We start from the raw sequence: 22326 nt of genomic DNA, 5'->3' as shown, positions 1-22326 counted from the left end.
AAGCTCTATGGTATCCATAAAGGTGAAGAGAACTTTCAGGGCAAAGTGTTGATGGGCTGGATGTGGCCAGGGACGAAGCAATTTTGTGAGAGAGAGGTGGCGAGTCTAGCTCCTTGAAGTGACAGTCCGGTCGAAAACATGGATCTGGGAAACACCGACTCATAATTTCTAATACTCATCACAACCACCGTGCAAAATATTACAGAAGAAATCGTATCGGGCGATTTATAATAGATTTTTTTCTATGCCGCAGTCGGTCCTGAGTTAGGGCCGCAGCGAGCTCTCGCGTGACCTGCATAAGAGCAAAGCCGCGCGTGACTTGCGCATGTCTGTCCGCTCGATAGTTAGTTGTTGCGTGCTAGCATATGTCCGTTATTATGATTTTGATTAGCAATCACAAGTTATGCAGAGCAAAATGCGGAGTGGCGTCAATGTAAACACAGGTATTAACCTACAGCTCGGTACACTAATAGGAGAAAGAAAAAAAAAACACCTCTCTGCATTCCCAGCAACCGCGCAGCCCTGCGCCTCACTATGTCCATTGGAAATGTACATAGAAGCTCCTTAGGGCAAGCAGTATGCGAGGGAGAAAAATGAAACCAGATATCTTCAGAGTAGTTTTTATTCAGCGTCTCGAAAACCACGCCATTATGTCAGCTTAAACTTTCCAAACAGCATGTAAGCATCAGCGGCAGTTGGAAAAATCAACTTCCGCTTTGTCTCGGACTGTCCGTTTTATGGAATCCAGAAAGTAGCGTTCGCGAAGGTTGACAATGCCGGCTATGGAGAAGAATGTGTTCTAGTTCTTCTACAGCACCTCGGTGACAGCATTGACAAGAGTCACCTTGTCTAAAGCGGTAGCCACCGTGCTGTAAAAGCCACATCAAGGTGTATTCGATCAACTCATGCAGCATCTTGAGGAGAGGTATGCCGAGGCACGTGCAAAGCGAGCGCTGAATCAACTCTCTTCGGCAGGACTGAGAGAGAACGTCAGCAGTTCATTGGCGGAAAGGGGCCGTCCATGGGAGTCACGAGGCGTTAAAGTACGGAAGGACGATCTCCTGTCAGCAGGGCAATACGCGTCTGGCTCCGGCACGACATAGCTGCTTCTGCGGCGCTGTCGGCCCGCTCCTTCACATAGACACCGCAATGGGCTGGAACCCACTGGAGAACCAGCCTCTGCCCTGCTTCATAGACAACGCTGTAAGCTATTAGCACATCCATCACCAACGGTGCGGATGAGCCTCTGATGCCAGAAGTTTTGAGTGGCTTCCAACGCATATGCAGGGTCAGTGAACACGGCCCATTCGCGAGGGGTAAAACCAACGAAGTGCTGCAGAGGACGTGGCATGGAGGTCTGCGGCTGTGGATGAGGTTTGGTGTGATTTTCCATTTCTAGATGCGCCATCGGTGTATGCCGTGGCATACGTAGAAAACTTCGCATCTTGCAGAGCATAAAAATGGGCTTGAAGAACATGAGGGGAACCTGATATCGAAATAATGTTGCTCATTAATAGGATTAATAGTTTTGTTCCAACAGTTGGTAACTGTCTGCGAATTGGGATCACCGGTTGATGACCGAAAACGAAGTGGAACTGGAGTTCCCTACCAGAACGACCAGCTGGACACATAATTGATTGATTGATTGGGAGGTTTCTGGCGCAGCGACAACGACACATAATGTTCAGTAGAGTGTCCAGTGTGAGTGCATGAAAAAAAAAAAAAAAACAGTCGGAGAAAGCAGTCACGGACGGCGTTCCCCATTCTCGCGTGACGTGGAAACAACCCTGTGTCTTTCTTATTTTTTTTCTGGAGCCCGTACACCGCTGACACTTGCTTCAGCTGTGACGCTGTTCGTCAGCGTACACTTGCCGGAGCCCATGATACGTAACAACGTCCTCTTGTTCGGTGTGACTCTTTGCAGGAAGAGACCAGTTTTTAAAGATGTACGAAACAGAGCCGCACGCGTGCTCTGTATAGATCACTGCGCTCATCCAGCTTTCGCAGGAGCTCATTTTATTCGTTGCAGAACACGCCGCAGTGAAAACAAAACATAGTGTGGGTGTAACTTCCATGCTCCTTTAAGGTAGTGATACAAATCGGGGACATAAATAATGCAGGTAAAACGAAACATGCAATTAACACATAATCAGTGAACAGATAACCGTCGGGATCATCAGGGGCCGACGGCTCCTTACAACGCGAGCGACATCCCCAACTACATCGAGCGGGTTTTACGGAAATATCTTCCAGGAACAGCACTGCAAATGATAATGCTCCGACGATCAGCCGTTCTTTAGGACAAAATCCTCCCAGAAATAAGAGCTCAAAGGAAGCTGCGCCGAGAACCCTTTTTATACGCCACGCACTCAAAATGTAGAATTGGGCCTGTTGGTACTGCATGCCGGATTAAAAGCGCTAAAAACAGACGAGGACAACACACACGGAAGATTCACTAACAACAAATACTGGAACGGAGATAAAGGCAAGGTTCCGTGATAGTAGGGAAAGGGAAATTTGGGAAGCTTTTTTGAGCTACAAGAGGGAGGAGCCTGAAGTGTCAGCTGCATGTCCATTGGTTTAACGGAAAAGGAGAGGGAGTTTTTCAGCTCTTTTACAGTACGTGCGTCTCATGTCAAATAAATTTGGTGTTAGTGTGTTGTCGTCTATCTTTAGCGCTTTTAATCCGGTATACGCCGCGCAATCAAAGGCACGGCCGACCCGTGGGAGGACAGCTTTCTCTACACTCTAAATCTGGTACCTTATAGTAAAGGGTAATAATTTCAAAATTTTTACCCTATATTTCAGAAGTTACCCTGTAACCTATGAGCAATACCCTCTATAAACGTTACACAAATCACCTATAAATAGAGGTTAGTGTCTCCTAACCGCCACACCGACTTAAAAGTTACAGTTTCGCCAGCCATGGCTGTCTCTAAGACGCACGCCTCTTCACAGACGCTACAGAACAAATGGTGCTCAAAATGAGTTCTAACAAGTCCAGAACGCATACTGTCATTTCCAACATATAGCTATAATATACGTAATTCATCTAAAGGCATCCAGTGGCGAAGAGCGAGTGATCACTACATGCACTGATACACATGCACAACAAATGAAATAAATAAATAAATAATTGCAAGTGGACCATATGTATTATTTAATTGGCAAGTGTTGGAACTACAGCTGAGGCAAGAGCATGAGGACTTCACAATACCAACACTTCAGCTGTGGTGCTTCAAGGAGGCATACTATTTACAGTCCTCACGTTGTTGCAACTCCCTCTTCAGTACGCCGAAAACATTTCTATTCCTTTCTGATATGTCAGAATGACACACCAGCAACGCGAACTTTCGAGCGAACGAGAACGAACTTGGAGAGAACGCATTTGATTATCGAGGCGAGCAAACCTGAAGGTCTTTAGTCTTCTGACTTACGACGCGGAACGGAACAAGGCTGAAGCTGAAGCTGCAGTTACGGCTCCTACAACGAAGGCACCTCCAATGGCAGTGGCTTCTTTTAGATCGATGTCAGACACTGGGACACCCAGCCGTCCTAGCAGCCTTTTGGTCCAGTGCTGGCAGTTGTTGGAGACAACGTCATACTTCTCGCAATTCAGGTTCAGTTCGTCCACCACTTCTCTGATATCTCCTTTGGAGAGACAAACACCATCCTTCAATAGTATCTGCGTGTAAAGTGACACAGTTGATTAGTAGAGTTACCAGAAGAAAAAAAAGTAGCAAATGTGAAGAACTTAAGAGTCGGCAAGTGCAGCTATCTATATTCACTTATGTTTTGAAAATCATATAAATCTGACCTTGAGGGGGTTCTCTTACGTCGCGACAAGTTATGGGGAAAGATGATAATTTGCATCGACGTGAACCACTAGAACAAGCTCAGACATATACAAGAATTGAGAATTAAGACAAGAAAAACGTTAGAATGTAAATGAGATAGAGTATAAATACAAGAAAATCAAAGTAATTCAGATAGAGTACAAAATGCTTCAGAAAGTATTTGAAATACAATAAAGATACTATTTATCCTTGAACGCAAAAAGTCACCGGGCACTGGGCAATGCGGCACGACGCCGTTACATCACATGAATCACCTAAACCACGCGCACTACGCTATAGCCGCTACTGTGTCATAGGAGTCATCTAAACACATGTCCGAAAAAAAGATGACAGAGAGATATCACGTAACTCCACTAAGTATATGTGACCCAGAACAAATCAAACTTCTAGGAGGTCCCTCCTCGGCGAGTTCAGGATGCGGCGTTACCGTGTCAGGGCACACATAACAGAACGATCACTGGCCAAGAATAAGTACACACGGGGCAAGATCTCTCGTTGGATACTCCCAAGAAGGGCCAATGTCCGAGTCTAGAGTCACTATCCCGGTCAAGTCCGAGGGACTCAGGAAATTTCCCCTGAACTAGCCAAATAATGGAAAGACGAGACACAGACCTTTTAAGAGGGAGATCCAAAATATGTAACTAGAGTATTGAGTAGAAAATACCATAAAATGTATTTTAAATACAGTACAAATACACAATGCAAGAAAATATTGAGTAGAGTACCAAGATACCGCAAATCGTACTTAAAATACAGTATTTTAAATACAATACTGCAAATACGTACAAGTCTAATTCAGGGTGGGATTTGTTAGATGTGGGCGCTCAAACACCGCATTTTTTCATATGTGGTAGGCTCCTCCATGCCTGACAGAAACCTGGCCTAGACACTACATATTGCATTCGATACCAAATTATAGAGGCACGGTCTCCACTACATGGCGATGTCTTTCCCGTTCCACCGGCATGTAGACAAGTGCAGCAACAGGTGCAAGAATATGAGCGATTTTCGTTGTCGTCGCCAGCTTTAAGTATTTTTAACTGTAAATCACAAAACGACCGCCGGAACTGAACCCACGCCCTAGAAGATTACAGTGCGAGCAAGAAAAATCAAAGCTGTGAACGCGTTCGCTCGAATGATACTGAATGCAAAAATCGCTATGGCTGAAAGTGTGTCGTACCCGACATATTTTTCCGGATTCTTCTTTTTCTTTTATCGGGGAATTACGGTCACTTGAGAAAAAAAAATACTTGCTGATGCATTCTCAAGCTGAGTCAGGCTACAATATTTTTTTTTCAGTAAAAATCGCAGGTGCTGTCCGGAGCACCTGGCCAGAATTGATATGGAATCATCCATAGTGTACGAGTATTATCGTGGGGGCGTTACCGTAGCCGGTGAGCATGGCGCTGCAAAATGTTTGAAGAGTCAACAAACCGTGCAAACATCTGCATCATGTGATATAGTATTGCCTCGTATTCATGATATACTCATATCTTCGTCATATATATGATATATACATGATTCATGCAAGAAAAAAAAAAAGGAGGAATGAGGTGAACCCCACTTCCACCTCACCCGCATTCCGAAATGTACTGCTTCTGTGAGTTCTTGACTACTCCTAGGTGAGGGAACGCACGTATTCCAAATGTTACCAGACGCCGCGATTTAAGGTGCCACTTTTCTGGACGTGGTCCCCCTGTTGAACAACCCTTCCTGGTAGACGATGTTCCGCCTCGAGGACGGAGGAATATGGTCACAACACGTACACCTTACTTCAGTTCATTCGATGATAAAAATATGAAAAACACCCATAGGTTCTCCCTGGAGTGTCGATGCGCGCAATACATTCTTTACGTTGTCGAACACGAATACCTGCATGAAAAACATAAACCGCGATTGTTATTTTTCATTTTTTGGCATCATTGGCAAAATATGCCAATGGTAGTCGCAGTGAAAATTTACAGGACAAAAAAAAAAAAAAACAAGGAAAAAACAGAGAGGCATTGCAGACAAGGAGGTTTGTACGGCGAGTTTCTTTTATAGGCCCGACTTCACCAACGCCGGTTATCTTTGAACCGAGATCAAGCGTTGCTAAGACTCGACGTTAGTGGTCAACTGTAGGCTGTCAACGGCAAACGTTAGTTGGTGATATGGTGAGTGTTTCAGTAACAATAACTCCCTTCAGTGAAACACAGTTATGCGTTAAATTCCAGGTAGGGGACCGTTGATCTCGGTTCAAGTGTTAATCGGTGTTGGTGAAACCGGGCCTTAAAACGTTTGTTCATCCTATTCGTCCGTGTCTTGTTATGTTTATTCTTGGGTAACCCAGTCATCACCGTAAATGGAGGCGATGCTCTTTGTGTGCTCTTTCTTTCTCCATCTGTCCACGTCTGTACACCGCTCATAGCCACAGTTGCTTCCGGGCGCTAACAATTGAGAATAAAATAAGAAATAAAAAATAAAAAAGAATTGAGAAAAAATTGCGCAGTAGAATGGGGGCGACGACCGGCTCTGCCTTTTCTAAGAGCCCGTAAAACATAGTCCCGCATTTCCAGCGCCTATATACATCAGGTAAGTGCGCGAAATCTTTTGACACCGGCAGCTCGCTTAACCATTCCTTTCTTGAACTTTCAATGAAGTTTATTCAGTTGACATTTATAGCGTTGGCACGCAATGCATGGGATACAACCGATAATACTCAGCGGAGGAAGGAGCGCCACGACAAGTTGGATGCTTTCCAGGCGCATTGCTCCTTCGGCGCCGACACAGACTAGCAGAATACCATGCACCGTCTAGCGCGGCCTTGAAAGCATACTCGATAAAAGATAGCAACACCAGGAAGTGAGTAAAAAAAAGCGGCGGGTGGTGGTCATTGCTACAGGTTGCATCATCAAATGTAACGGAATCTTTTTCGTTTCCGTTACCACCTCCGTTACTGTCCCGTATTTGTTTCTGTATCAGTTTCGGTCACCACCATTGTTGCTTTCGTTTCCGGTACGCTTCCGTTTCGGTTTTTGGTACCGCCCCACCTCCAGCTTTTTGTTCTTTCTTTTCTTAAAAAAAAAAAGAGAGCATTGAGACCGTGACAACACTTAATGCCTTTATGTTCGGATGTCTATTTTGAGGATGAGGACTCCAGGGGTAGATGCATACAAGAGACAACGTTTATTTAAAATACACATATAGGTACGTGATTTCTGTGAACAGGTAATATCAACATGGTTTCCAAGAACATTACTCACGCTTGCAACTTGCAGGTCACCATAAGCATGTAAAAACTACGATTCTTCTGTTTACTGTATACTACTTAATTATATGCTCCAGTTTGATAGTTGATTTTGGTTTTAGTTCTTCAGTTCATTTTAGTTTGCTTCATTGAGGTTTATTTCATAAATTTATCTGCATGATATGGTGAAGACAATAATTCGGGTCCTGCGGTACCCGAATTATTACCGTAAATTATTATCGCTTCCGTTTCTGCTTCAGGTATTCTAACTGTGCGATATCCGTTTCTGTTACCTGCAATATTTCCGGTATAATACCGTTTTCGTTTCTGTTACCTTTCACTATGTTCAATCCAGCTACTGTCGCGTTGGCCGTGAGACATCGTGACGTCGTTAGCGTTGCAGAAGGCCGGTGTCTTAGACTGACGGGCAGTATGAACGTATCGTTGGCATCGTAGAGCTCTCGCAAAACTTGTCAGTCTGGACATCCGCGCACACTTTGCATCCGCTGATCAGTCATGCAGATGCCGGTAAGCGACAGTCTGCGAGCACGTTCACGAAATATTGACCATGCTTCCAGCACGACGAACTATCGTAGTTGCCTCAGGCGAAGGCTTGTCAATCCCGAGCCATTTTTGCGTTCCCGGGATTTCGGGACGTCTACACCCTTTTTGGTGTAGCGTCATATCGCACACCTTTTTCAGTGAAGTAGCTACACCCAACAAGGTGGGTGCAATGAAGAACAGTCACCTCTCAGAGTGTATTCCACAACTCCTTCGAACCTGTACACTTAAAAGGGTGTGAGTTATGGTACACCAACATTACCTCTGAAAGGGTGTAACGGTTACTTAGCAGATGTGTGCGGCCTGTTAGTGTACAATGGTAATTTTGACGATACTCTGACTGGTATAATTTTTGGTGTAAATCAACACCCATAAGCAATGGCGCACCGTGTGCAGCTTTGTTTCAATAGTGAGTGCATCATGCATATCAACCAAAGTAAATGCATAACATGAACAAGTAATGCGTTGTGTTCTCCCAATATCGCCATTCCAAACTGGTGCATTATTGAGCCCAAATGCGGTCTGATATACCGATAAGGATATACGCGCTTAAATTTAGAGATACATTTCAAACATCACATAAATGGATGACGAACCAAAAGCTTACTTTGAACGGCATTTCTTTTCTAAGAGAAAACAGATACTACATACATTGCCTGTCATGCAAGCGTCTGCAAATTCCATAGCCTTGATCGCGTTCGAATCAAAACGAAGGGAGAGGTGTCAACGTTTCATTTGATTACAGATGCACAAAAAAGAAAAAAAAACACTGAAGTGAGAAATTGCTTGGTGTATCAACTCACCACCAAGATAATGTTTGTGTTTCTTACTGGGTTTTTGTATAAGAGAAAATTAAGACTCGATGCACACGCATTTCATATCCGACGACAATGTAGCTGCGGGGGTGGGGGGTGGGGGGGGTGGAAACAGTCAGCATCCAGGTAGAGGTAACACAAAAGAGAACCAACGATGAACACTTCTTTAATGGACACTAGCATGTAGGCTACATGAAAGCTAATGTCCATAAAATAAGTGTTCATCGTCGGTTCACTTTGGTATCCAACGACAATGTTAAACAATTTAGAATAAGGCAAAACAACTTCATCTATTGCAAGTTGCATGCTATTGCAAACAACTATTGCACTTATTACACCCATACTGCACCCCTAGCAAACCAATGCAGATGCACCCAATTCACACCCATCTATAAGAGGGACTGCCTCGTAGGAGTGTAATAGGAGTGTGGTCTGGGTGTATATTGCAAAATGCACACCTCTTACACCAACATGGGTGAAAAAAAAATAATTAGTCAGCCCCGTTGAAATCGGTACGTTATTTACCGAGAAAAAAATGACTGTTTCTCCCATAGAAAATGTAAGCCACCGAAACAGGTATTATCCCCTCTTATATACCCTCTAATATATTCCCTCATAAAGGCTTCGCCGTATCCCATGTAACGTGTCACTAGCGTACAAACGCTAACCACTGCCAGCGGAATAAATGAGTTGCTCGCCGTTTTAGATTCAGTGATCGTGACGAGGTGAAGTCTGTTTTATGTTTCGTCTAAAATTCAGCGTAAGGAATCAGGGATAGGGCGTTTCCACAGGTGGCATTGTCACCGCTGCATTCGCATTGTAAGGGGAGAATAATACGAATAAGAAAGCACATTGCAGGAACAGTAGTAAAAGCGCTGCGATGGTAGCGTCCTATTCAGCTTGAGGGGTTGCGGGGTCTGAGAAGGTCCAAAATGGACGGCGGGTACATATCGCGCTGAAAAAACGAGAAACTGAAGTGCCATCGCATTTTAATGTTGCACGTCTCACCATGTTTTTTCTGAAGGGCTCCACATCGCTGTGACTTAACAACCGTGTGTTTCCACGGAGTTTCTGGCTCATAGCGTCTTCTTCTCCATCGCACTCTAGAACTGTTCCGTCATCAAAAACAAAGTAGACCATCCAGTGCTGAAGCTGCTTCGAAGACGACGATAAACTGCGCAGAATCCCCGCCGAACGCTCTTCCAAGATCCGGTGGAAGAGATGAACACTACACTGTTTCTGCCCAGCCATAACGCACGTAGCAATCACCGCGCCTGCGACACTTCGTCCGCGATATCAAAGAGAATGAGAGGAGTGTACGAGGTGGCTCCTGTCTGCATCCCGTCGGGAGAGCCCCACGTAACTCAGCTCCATCACGTGACCTCGTCGCGAAAGTCGCCAGCCGCCGGCTCTAAATTATATGTGTAAATATTTGGATGCTCATTGGTTTCCGTGAACTGTCGTCAGTTTCCTTCGCGCTTAGTGGGCGAGAGTCATTTGATCGAGGTGCGAACAGGCCTCATAGCTCTCCGCATTCGCGGCAGTAGAAGAAGTAAATCACATCATAGTCACGTGGTATTATATCGTCAGGCATCATGACGGATGCCCATTGGCCGAAGGACGTTGCGCGCTCCGGGATTGGTTGACAAAGTTTCGAAATATCTGACAGCTCACTTTTCGCGGGCAGTCGGCCAGGCGGGCAGCTCCAAGCAAGGTCGCTGCGTCTCCGCGGCTCGCCGATGTTGACCACAACGACCAAAGAGGAAGTGTATTCGCGGGTTCGTGAGTTATAGTGACTCTGGCCATGTACTGATCTCCGATAAAGTATCAACCAACGGACATTCTAGCCATGTCGGAACTGGAATGCTTGGTGAGCTGACGCCTGAGGAACACTTTCGAGCGCTGTCGCATTTTCAAATACAGTGACTAGGAAGAGAGGGTTCGTAACGATACAAGTATTCCCCGTGGCAGTGTGACCTTCGGTGCATCGCCAGTATGAGAAGAAGATGCTCATTTTAATCATCATGATGCGGTGGCGAGCTCAAAGCCATAATGAAACAAACCTCAGCATGTATTCGCATTTTTCGTGTTAGCCATGCTCGGACTTGTTTCATCATTGCTTTGAGCTCGTTACTGCATCATAAAGATTCCAAGGCAAACGCCACCCGTAAAACCATAAGTGAAACCATCATGTAAAAAAAAAAAAAAAACATCCTTGAGAAAAGTAGTAGTGAGCTCTCGCACCTGAAAATATGGCAAAATAGGCACTTTTATTGCACTTTCATGCGATAAATCCCACAACCTTTTGATGCATTCCAAACATAGACCAAAAGTGTTTTCACCTTCCAGATTAGGAACTATACTGAGAAGAAAAAAAGAAAAAAGATTTTGCATGAAAATCCGCGCTGCAGTGATCACTGTTATTTCATGATTTATAAAATGTATATCGTGATGTGAAGTTAATTAAAACATCCATGGTGTGGAGGCAGTAACTGTATGAAGTTAGCGTTTTTAAGCAACAAATAATTGTGGTTAGTCCCGTTTGGGCGTCGGTATGTGAAAGCCATTGCTCGATGAAAGTTCTCATAATGGGTCCCGTTGCAGCCGATTATACTGCTCAGGGAGCTGTATGTCGCTGCAAACCCGTGTACTTGTAAAATAAAAAAAAATCAAATATGCTCAACAGCCTAGTTTGGTTTGTTGTGCCCAAACGGCTAGCACGAACGTACGGATAACGCGGCATACGCGATCGTCAACCCTTGCTGCCTTCGCGCGCGCCGTTGCGCGGCAGCTCCGCTCCCTAGGCAAACTTTCCGGCGGAGTTTCGTGACCAGAAAGAGTACCAAGGGACCGTGGCTGTACTGAGGCCGTAGCTGAAAATAAATAAGGGGACAAAAAATAAAAGGAAAGTATATCCCATCCAGGAGACCGGATTCCTTACTGTTGAAAGTACACCGGGATCTTCGTTAATGATTGATTGGAACTTGTAAATCAGGTAAGACTTTAGTTGTTCCCTGCCTCTATCTGAGCTAAAGTTTTATTGAAGAATGAACGGGGCGACGTCATTTGTCTAATAACCAGGCTGTTTGAAATGACGAGACACAGGAAGATTTGGCTTTTTGTTAACGTCCGAACGGTGGTTGTTCAATCTAATCCAAAAAGATGTTTTGGTTTGACCTACTTATTGTGCTTAACACGCGTTGCACTAAATGGGATAAATAAGTTGAATGAGTTATAGTCAAGGTCACTATGAATTTCGACGTACAACTAGAATTTCTGCTGCCTAGCACGTAGGCACTTTGCATTAGTTTGCATCTGCGACCATTGCACAGGTGGCAGTCTGCTGTCGGGCATGCCGCTCGGTTGACCTTGGAGCTGACTAGATTATCATGGACGTTTTGCATGCGCCTGTACGTCACACGTGGGTGTTCCGGGAAGATTTCTCCCATTTGCTCTGACAGAAGAAGAATACTGTGGTGGCGATTAAGTATACTGTCGATGTCTGAAACATTATTATTGAATGTTAAAATTAGGTTAATTTAACGAAACCACTGTCTGATTTGCGGTTGCGGTTTTGGAACAGAGCTTTGCGATCTGCCCTGCGAGCATTCTTTATTGCGTTCTCAACTAAACTGGTTGTGAACAGATGAATGTTTGCTTAAGTTGCTTAAGTTTCTGTCCTGATCACTGTCGCTGGAACAGATCCATCTGTAACAAAGTGGCTGGCCAGATGGGATAGCAAATTTAGAGTGCCGCGGATGGCAACTATTGAAAGCTAGCTACTGCTGGGAGTCCGTAGATTTACGGATCACGTCCGTAGTCACGACCCCGTCAGTTACTTCACTTGGACACCAGGAAGCTAACAGTTAGAGCTGAGTGAGAATGGGTGAAGGTGATAGCCGGATGTGCTTCGTTAAGATCACTAATGAATAAATTTAGGTCGTCCTCCGAATATGGCCAAACTAAGAGGATATAGTCCAGAAAACGCTTGCACAATGTTTGATTTTTCTCGCGTTGTAATAGAAATGCCTCCTCCAGATCTCCCATACAAATGATTGCATAATTTGGTGCCATCTTAGTGCCCATATAGCCGTGCCATTAACTTGCAGGTAATGTTTACCGTCAAATTCAAAGTTGTTACTTTTCAGAATAAGGTTAAGGATCGTGAATGGGACAGAAGGGTCGTGTGAGTTGTCCGAATATTTAAAAAAAACGTTATTTGAGCTGCGGCAATGCCATCTCCGTGGGGGATGTTGGTATAGAGGGAAGAAACGTCTAGCGTGACCAGCAAACTTGAAGAAGGAGGTTGGCACTGACTTAATATTTTCAGGAAGTGGTTTGAGCTGTAATTTAGGATGGACGTTTTGGGGGTATACCTTTGAGAAGGTAATCTACAAAGCTGGGAACATTTTATCTAGCTGTACCGTTACAGGAAACGATCGGGCGTCCTGGGTTCCCAGGTTTGTGGATCTTGGGGAACATCTAAAATGTGTCTGGCACGGAATCTCTAGGGAGGAAGTATTTGTACAGGGTGAAGTCTATCTTTTTGCTCGTTTTCAGATTTTCCAGGATACGGATAACATTCGCAAGTGATCTGTTCCGTAGGGTCAGCTTCGAGGTCTTTGTAAAATGATGTGCAAGGCAACTGTCGAATACCCTTCTTAATATAATGAGTTTCGTTAATTACCACAATTGTACAACCTTTGTCTTCTTTTTTTATAACCAAATCGTTACGTTCTTGAAGGTTGGAAAGGCTACGGTGTTCAGCTGGCGATAAACTTGACTTAGACTTAGGGTTGGATGAATGGCTGTACGCGTTAATAATATCCTTTTGGACTGCGCGTACATACATATCCAGGGCTTTATCGCTGTTACCGTCTGGTGTAAAACAGGACGGCTGTTTGAAAGGGTTGGAATCAGACTAGGGCTTGTCATGGAAGTATTCTTTGAGGCGTAAGCGGCAGGTGAAGTTATCTATATCTATGTTAAACTGATACTTTTTTTAAATTCATTATCGCTGGGACAAAATGAAATTCAATGGCTGAGTAAAGGTGCTTCAGAATCAGTGAGAATATGGGATGGCAAGTTAACGACATTATGAGACTTGGGACATTCGAGATTACCGGGATCAGCGGAGGCGGCGTCTTATTTTGATTACAAAGGGTGTCCTGGTCCTGTGATGACTTACTAGTTATCTGGAGAATACTTATCGCGTGACCATCCTGAAAAGTTGTTTTAAACCAAGTAGGGACAACCTGACTAATCGACGTTTTCTGCATCGTTTTCTGCGTTTTACAAACGTTTTCTGGATGATATCTTCTAGGTTTGGCCATATTCGGAGGACGACCTAAATATATTCATTAGCGATTTTAACCAAGAACATTCGGCTATCAAATTCACCCATTCGTACTCTAACTGTTAACTTCGTAGATGTTCAAGTAAAGTTAACTGACGGGGTCCTAACTACGGAGGGGGGGGGAATATATATTTATTGAAAGGAAAGGTCTGCCAGACCAAGGTCGGCATGCTATTCCATCCTAACTACGGACTCCTAGCAGTACCTAGCTTTCAATAGTTGAAACCCGCGGCACACTAAACTTGCTATCCCCTACAGCCAAGCGCTTCGTTATAGATGCATCCGTTGCAGCGACAGTAATCCGGACTGAAATTTGACTCAACTTAAGCAAACATTCATCAGTCGCCTATCCCCACCCAGTTTAGTTGAGGACGCAATAAGGAAGGCTCACAGGGCAGATCGCAAAGCTATGTTCCAAAACCGCAACCGCAAATCAGACATTGGTTCAGTTAACCTCATTTTAGCATTCAATATTAATGTTTGAAACGTCAACAGTGTAATACTGTACGAAGACCGACCGGAGTGAAACAACAAATGTCTTACTCGGCTGACGCCGGACGTAGACTATCCCAGTCGAATAGCTGATCCACGCAGCGCGCGCGTCTCGTCCTCATCGCCCCTCCTCTCGTGATGGTTGAAACAAGGGGATGAAACTCGCGAGTTCCTTTGCGGACTAAAGTGAGGCGCTGCGAGCCTTTCGCGTCATCAAACGTCATGACACGTCAAAATTTTTACGTCGAAGCGCGAGTTCTCTACCGAGAGCATCCCATTGGCTCCTGCGGCCGCTCCCCCGGTATGTGAGCGCTCATTGGCCGGTTTGAAATTATAACCTTTCCGTGGCGCGCGCGCGCGTAAGCCGGCACCGCCGTGTCTGGGGTGCCAGAGCAGAGGAGGCACAGTAAGCGGGTTTCGCCGCCACGAAAATAGTGTCGCCGCTGGCATTTCCCGCCAAATTCTGGCTATTTACTTTTCATTGGCTCCGGTCCCCCACGTGACCTTTCTCGATCATGATTGGCTGAGGCTTATTTAACCGGTGGATTCGCCCGTGTTCGTTTCTCCGAGGCGCCGACCCGTCTGACCGTTGTGTGGCTGGCGTCTATGGAGGCAGACGGTGATTTCGTTTCGTGGATTTCGAAGATGTTTGAGCCATGGACGAACGCCTGAATGAAAGGTAAGCAGACAAACGTATGATGCATGTCAGTGATCAGACTTTTAATACTGTCGCCTAACTGTGTACACATGGAGGTACGCCTTGTCCCGTATTACATCACTTTCTGCCGGTTAACAGTCATGATCTGGTTGATGATTCTGCGTGGCGTTACTTGTTGCGTTTTGTTCCGCTATTTGAATGTGTCTGATGTTTAATACACTGGGGCTCAATCTTGATGTGCACATAGCGATCGTTATAGCTATTTTTCAAAATTTGCGCGCTCATTCCGTCACGCGCATTGGCCGTCAACCGGGGAGCACGAGCGTTTAGCAAGCGTTACGGGATAGCGAAACGTTCAAAATCTAGCCCCCAGATGGAAAGGAAAACAGCGTGTATCGCGTACGCAGGGGTATTCGAATTTTGTCATTAGTCGACATTAGGCGCGTAACGATTGCATGTCTTACATGGCGTTATACAGAATATTAACGTTGCCTGTGCTCGGGTTTACCATATCATTAAGAGGTTCATTTTATTTTAATTTTATTTTTTCCATTCAGACACCGACAGCTGTTCGTGGCCCTGTGATCCGTGAACATGTGGCCCCTGTCAACTGAAGATTCTACAGTTGTGCTGGGATATAGCGGATGGCTTCTGCGACTCATCACGTGCTATATATGTGTATAGTAATATCTACTTTCTCCAAACCGAATAGGTTCCCTTAATGATTGTATAATATGATAGTCACTCTTTCTGTTGCTCGTCACTATTTCTTCTTTATTTATTCTGTAATAATCGTGTAGATTTACTTGCATTCAAATGTTGCTTCTTGTTTATATGTTTACCGTGTCAATAAATTTGTACATGTGAATTCCTTCGTCTTCTGGATTTTCATTTTCTGCTTCCCGATAATATTAGCAGATGGCCTGGCCGGCCTGGCGAAGCGCTCCGAACAAGGTGGGGGCGGGGGAGAAAATTCGAGTGAGAGGGTATGGAGAGGGCACGCAGCGCACATGCGCAGTTCGATCAGCCAGCGCGCGTTTTTTGGCGCCGTTTTCCGGCTATTTTGTCGTGATTCGTTACGGATGATCACGTGGTAAAGAGGGGCGGTGGTTTCCATGGCGAAACTGTGGAAGCTACAGCTGCACTCCACTGGCCAGAGCAGCTCGCCGTGAAGTTTCGAAATATGGTGCAGCAGGGACGCACGCAAAGCATCTTTGCCGGTACCGCTTTGGATGGTCTTTAGTGCCCGTCGATACCGACTCTGCAAAACTAGAATCTTCTTGGATACTTCTGCAAGTAAATTCAGTGATAGATAAGTGGAATGCAGGTCTGCTTCGCTTGCTTGGCGCGACAACGGTTCAAGAAGGATCAATACTGTGTTTTTCCACTCGATGGCAGGTAGGTCAGTTCCTATTCCATTCTGCCGCTTAGCGTAGCATAGCATGGCACCACACTGGCATATACGCAACATTTCGGCCGGTAGAATTTTTAGTTTTCACGTTTTCTGATCCCTGTTCTGGTCTTTCTTGCTCAGGTATCAACTAGGTACTGCTCAACTCATATCTGCTTCAGAAAAGCATCTGCAAGGACGCAATAGAATGGATATGCCACTCTGAGTGGTTGGAACATCATCTTTCGGCTTAGGAGCCGCACAGGTTCCTTTGTGACGGGTCAGCCTTGACATGTGACTACACAAGCAGCAAAGGGATATGGACATGTTTTCTGTCATGCTGGATTTGTGAATGTGTGTGCCTGTGCAGTGAATTTACTGATTCACTGTGAAATCTTCCACGTGAGACATATCAGCTAACACTGAATGCGAATTTGCTTCGGCATATTTCAAACTTCAGAACTTCAGAACTTCACTCGGAACTTCAGAAACAATGTTCATGTAAAGTTTGTGTTTGGCGCAGATACAGAAGACTGCATATGTGTGATTTGGAAATACCAATCCCGAAAAATAAAGCAACTTGTGCAACAGAAAGAGCCAACGCTTCCGCGTTGTATTTATTTCACTGGATGCGAACGAAAATCCAGAACCGCCAAAGCGGGGGAGAGAACAGAGGGGAAAGGGAAAAAGAACGCCTCGGCAGCGTCGCTTTACGTCACCCGTCACCCAGGGAGACAAAATAAAACAAAGCAAAAAACTACTCTACCGAGGCCCAATGATTGGCCCGACGTCAGAGGTCACGTGGGTTTTTCCAACAATAGAAATATACTACACGTTCATTCCCCTGGTTGAAACATGTTGAAACATGTTGAAATCTAATACTGCACGAAACAGAGTCGCGTGATGGTAGCAGAGCTGTTTCCAAGAAGATGTCCTACAAAATTGGTAACAACTTTCACAGGTACGTACTACATGATAACCTTCTTGTCGAAGCTGTTTGACATATATATTTATATATATATATATATTTTTATTAGTCATTTCTATTAGAAAATACATACATGTTTACATACAGGTGGAGAATCCAGTAGGAATGAACATGAAGGAACATGAAGCAGGTACATCAGTTGTCTTTTTAACATGTACCTTAATGCCGTTCTGGATACTATCTGAGCACAACACGAATAATCTATTCTTTTTTTCTTTCTTTTTTTTTGCTGTTGTTGTCTGCCTCCACCAGCTTCCCTGCGTGTAATGAAGTCCACGTCTTTTTTTCGTATATGTATCTTGTTTTTCTATTAGGCTGATACTATACAGGGTGTCTTCTTTTTCGATACAGATTCTTCATTAAAAAACTATAAGAGCTATAGAGATCCTGTTTTCACTTCTATAACCTCTGGGTCTTGTAACACTGCTCAAAAATCTTTTGCAAATGCACGAGACTGTGCTGACGCGGACGTACTGTGGCGGATGTTCGTGACCATCGGTTACTCAACCGTCGAATGACTAATTACCTAAAAATTGTTAATCAAATTTTTATTTATGAAACCTCTGAAGTTGTCCCAATGAGAACGTCTGTTCCTTTCGGTCACCTGATATCGTAGCTGTTTTCAGAACAAAAAATCTGTTCGGTAGATCGTCTGCTAACAAATTCTTCAAGAAACGCCATTGTTTTCATCATTTTGTTCGTAGCGCTTCTTCGGAGATGCGTCTTTCCTTCACTCCAAATATCAGAGGGTGAAGGAGCACAGTTCCGCCTCATACGTCGAAGATGAGCTTAAACTTGCGAAAGCAAAACAATAAAGAAATTGATCAGTTGACGCTATCGGAGCTGCCCTTATCTTGGGTTGAATTTTCTGTTTTCTTCTAATCTTTTTTCAGAACCCAAGAGGTCATAGCGTGCTCTTTCATACACAGCGCGCGCTTTCCTCAAGCCACTTAGGGACAGTCGCATCGACCACAGATCGATTCCGAAACCACAGTGAAATGCGATTGCCCGTCCTTCACTGACCATGACTCCGAAAGTCCCATCCCGATCGACGGAATACTTTTTAATAAGTCGTGTGTAAGCTGCGCTACAGCAGACAACGGATCCGGGCGTCAAGCGGAACTCCCTGCTGAGAATCTTTAGCAACGTCATATGAAATCTGACCAATAAGAACGCGGAAAGCCAGAGGAGTTCCCGTGGCTTACAGCTTGCATCAGCAAGGTCAGGGAGGTGAAGGCACATAAGGAGGTAATAAAAAATCGCTAGAGAAGTCGGCCCAGCTATTGTTCTTGAAGTTACATACATCTATCGGCACTTCTAATTAGAGCTCCACTATGGTGGTCACGTATAATAATGTTAGAGTTTTTATAATAAAACTTTTGATTTTGATTGTAATCATAGTGGTTAAAATATATTCTTTGATTACAATGTGCTACTCCTTCTGCTTAATTGAAAACTTGCGTGATTATCGCTAATAAAAAGATGTGATACCCCTTCAATGCTATTGCATCATATTTTTGGCTAAGTTTTTCTCCTTCACACAGAGTCATAACATAATTCTCGACACTGATGACTTTAATAAATATATTTTCACTTGTACTTTTGTGTATGGCTATCTTTTGCATGTAAACTTCCTACTGCACACCTGTTGTAGCGTGGGAAAAATTGCGATTGAATTCGACACAGACTGAAAAATGATGAAAGAAGTCGGCCCAGGCTGAAAAGTGTGAGTGGTTAGGCGCGCACGCAGCCCTCCGGCCACGCTCCGCCCACCGGTAAGAGCCTCCACCCGAGCGCCGCCTGCCGCGCGCGAGGAAAAATACGCGAAAAAAGTCGGCGTGACGGTGGCACTGCCCTGGCGGGGGAGCCGGCGTTTAACATGGCCGTAGTTTCTCAGCATAACAGTACTACTTCTGCGGCAGGCAGAAGGCGTTATGCTACTCCCTTGAGGGAGTGGGGAGACACCCTTTTGAAAGTAATTGTACTCTCCAAAAGGGTGCTATATATGTAGCAAGGAAAGGAGTTAAAGTACACCCCTTTTTTAAGAGTGCAGCTTGAACTGGTGCCACTTCACTTTCCAGTTGCCGCTAGCTGAGCTCGAACGGGTACCCCTTCATGTCCACTTGCAACCGGCCCAGCTTGAACTGGTACCGCTCTAGTTTCCAGTTGCCACCGGTTTGGTTCCACTTGGTTCGAGTTCATGACCAGGCGTAGGCAACTGCAACCAAACTGGTATCAATTGAGCTCCCAAGTGTGTCAGTCAACCATCTATAACACTTTCTGATAAAGAACTTGCCTTCCTAACTACCTAATTACGTCCTTACTATCTACTGGCTGCCGTGCGTCTATCAGCACGGTTTGAGGCTTATAACCCGGCACGTGTCGCCCAGCGGTTGTGTTTTAAAAGCAATCTTTTGCCTGCAATACATATTAGTTGCGAGCAGTGGCGTAGCCACGGGGGGGCTAGGGGGGTCTCGAGCCCCCCCTACCTGCCACGGACCGACCCACGGAAATCGTGCAAATCCGAGGAGAAAATAATATATGGGGGGGGGGGGGGGTGACAGTGTGACGATCGCGAAAGTTCTTACAGTTCATGGCGTCTAAGCAGCACTCTTGAATGGTTTTCAAAGTATGAGCTTTTCAAAATGCTTCCAATTTCGTGACACCACCTCATTGGACATGACAGCCTATACATGTAATCGTATTGTGCACGTCCAAATCAATTATTTTCGTTCGGTTTTTTTGAACCGCATTTTGCGGCGTGCATGAGTATGTGTGTGTTGTCGCACCCAGGATCAGCGGGGGGGGGGGAAGTGGGGCGAGTTTTCGTATCGAGCCCCCCCTACCTCGGAGGTCTGGCTACGCCACTGGTTGCGAGTGACGCTTGTGTTTGTGTGCTTCCTTCAGTCCCTGTCTTCCGCGTCCCAACATCTGCAGTATATTGACTTCCCACTTTTTTGCATTTTTCTGTTGTCGGCCACCAGTATCAAACTGGTAAATGATAAGGAGAAAATTGTCCATGGTTCACAGCACGCGGAATGGCGATAACGAAATCGTTGAAAGGAAGTTCGAGTACACTTTGAAGTCTGCTACTTCCCCCACTGTAACCCTCTCGTAAAAGGTACAACTCACGGATTTAATAATGCTTCGCCGCTATCGCTACGAACGGAGCAGTGTATCGTCTGAACGCAGAAGCGCAGCTAACTTTAAAGTGTACTATAACAACGTGCGGGCCACCACTACCAAAGGAGGGTGAGGGCACTAGTGAGGCCCGTCATGAATTGCGGCCATTCGTTGAAACTCGCGTAGCAAAGGCAAACGTCGTGGCGTCTTGTGGCGGGACAGTCGATGGCAACGGAGTTAGGAGGGTGGATTTCTAGGCACTAACACAGGGCCCTCTAGACTGCATAGCACCAGTGCCGTATATCAAAAAGGAGTCTGGCCATTAATGGGACCTGCATATACTTGAGGCTCCACGTTTTGAGGTATACAGCCAATCACAAGCCGGAATACAGTTGTCTATTATGTCTATAAAATCAAGTGACGTAAGTTGACTGAACCGAAAATGCGCAAAAAGGTACGTATGTATTCTATCATGTAATGCAAAATCTTAAGTGCGTCTTTCGCGCTATTTTTTTCGGAATCTCAGTCTTATAACACTCAAAGCTCCACCACATAGCACGCTGAAGGCCAACCATCGTACGGAGTGATACATGTATCACTCTTGATTTGTGGAAAACACGTGCCGTACGCCTTTTTGTGACAATTAACTGATCTGCATAAGTGTCACAAAAAGGCGTACCTCTCCCGTTTTCAACAAATCGTGGGAGAGAACGATGACAGTTGAGATGATAGTTGACTATGAGCGTGCAATGCAGTGAAGTTCATTTTTAAGAGTGCAGGCCTAAAGTTAGGGACGAAACATCTCAATTTCGTGCGAAGAATGATGGCGGCGGAGAGTAAGTTGAAGCTGATTTTGCGTATGCGTAGAGAAGGATATATACTCACAGCATAAAATTAGAGTTGTTTATGAAAGAATTTTGTGACGATATCTCCGTTTCTCCGCTCCAAGCACCATCCTCCATTTTGGAGAAATTTTGGTGTCATGGCGGCCCCCGTGGAAAACGTTTGACTGATAGGTCGAGCCTCTTTTTTATGCTCCTCTTAACGGCAAGCCTCCATTTTAGCACACGGCTCTGCATGGCACGCAGTATGCCAGTCTCCCGATAGGCTGAGGAAGAGGGCGCACACTTTTTATGTATCAATCGGAAGATAAAGCGATACGATTCGATACGGGCGTGCACGGGCCTGACCCAATCCTTCTCCCAATCCTTACCCCTCTCACCAAGGTTTGCGAACGCGTTTTTGAAATACGTGAGGAGCCAGGAGTAATGTAAAGTGGCTTTGAGAATGTTATATACAGAGTCAAATCATATGCATAATGCAGTGTCCCTTGCTTGTTTCTGCAGATACTATGCACAAGAATGACGCAAGCACGTGGTGCTATGATATAATTGTCATCCATTGCGTGGAATTAGCTTCGTGACCCGGTCCAGCCTGACTCTCGGAAACATGGTTGTCGGCCCTGCCCACGGGCCGGGACGGAGGCCCGAGCCCGTGCACGGCTCTACTCGCCCGTATCCGAAAAAAGTGCGTTTTTGTTTAACGCTGCACCCATTTTGAAGGAGAAGCATTGAGCAAGAACTTGTAATAGAATTACGAAGCGTAGGAAAACAATATTACAGCTGTTACGCCCGTCATAAATAGCTGCAGATAGGAGTACTTACCTCCTTTAAAATTCTACGTTGTATGAAAACAACCAGTCTTAAAATGACTAACCTTTTGTACACTCTTGTCACGACCACAACTCGTCTTATTGGTCTGATCTCCTTTGCCACGAACACCGCCTAGCAACAGGCAAGCAGTCAAGAAAGTGGCTAGCTGAATCATGTTTCATATGTATACTTCTCGACAGATACGCCT

At 45.1% G+C, this 22326-nt stretch overlaps 1 long non-coding RNA gene across 1 annotated transcript; it reads left to right on the top strand.

Annotated features, from left to right (window-relative positions):
- Positions 1-14904: 14904 nt before the first annotated feature.
- Positions 14905-15833, top strand: LOC135365950 (uncharacterized). Its single transcript, XR_010414032.1, has 2 exons — positions 14905-14986; positions 15523-15833. It is a non-coding gene; the product is annotated as an uncharacterized LOC135365950 (long non-coding RNA).
- Positions 15834-22326: the final 6493 nt, after the last annotated feature.

This window comes from Ornithodoros turicata, chromosome 8, assembly GCF_037126465.1.
Source record: "Ornithodoros turicata isolate Travis chromosome 8, ASM3712646v1, whole genome shotgun sequence".
NCBI classification, from domain to species: Eukaryota; Metazoa; Arthropoda; class Arachnida; order Ixodida; family Argasidae; genus Ornithodoros; species Ornithodoros turicata.
This window is presented reverse-complemented; position numbering and strand designations above follow the sequence as displayed.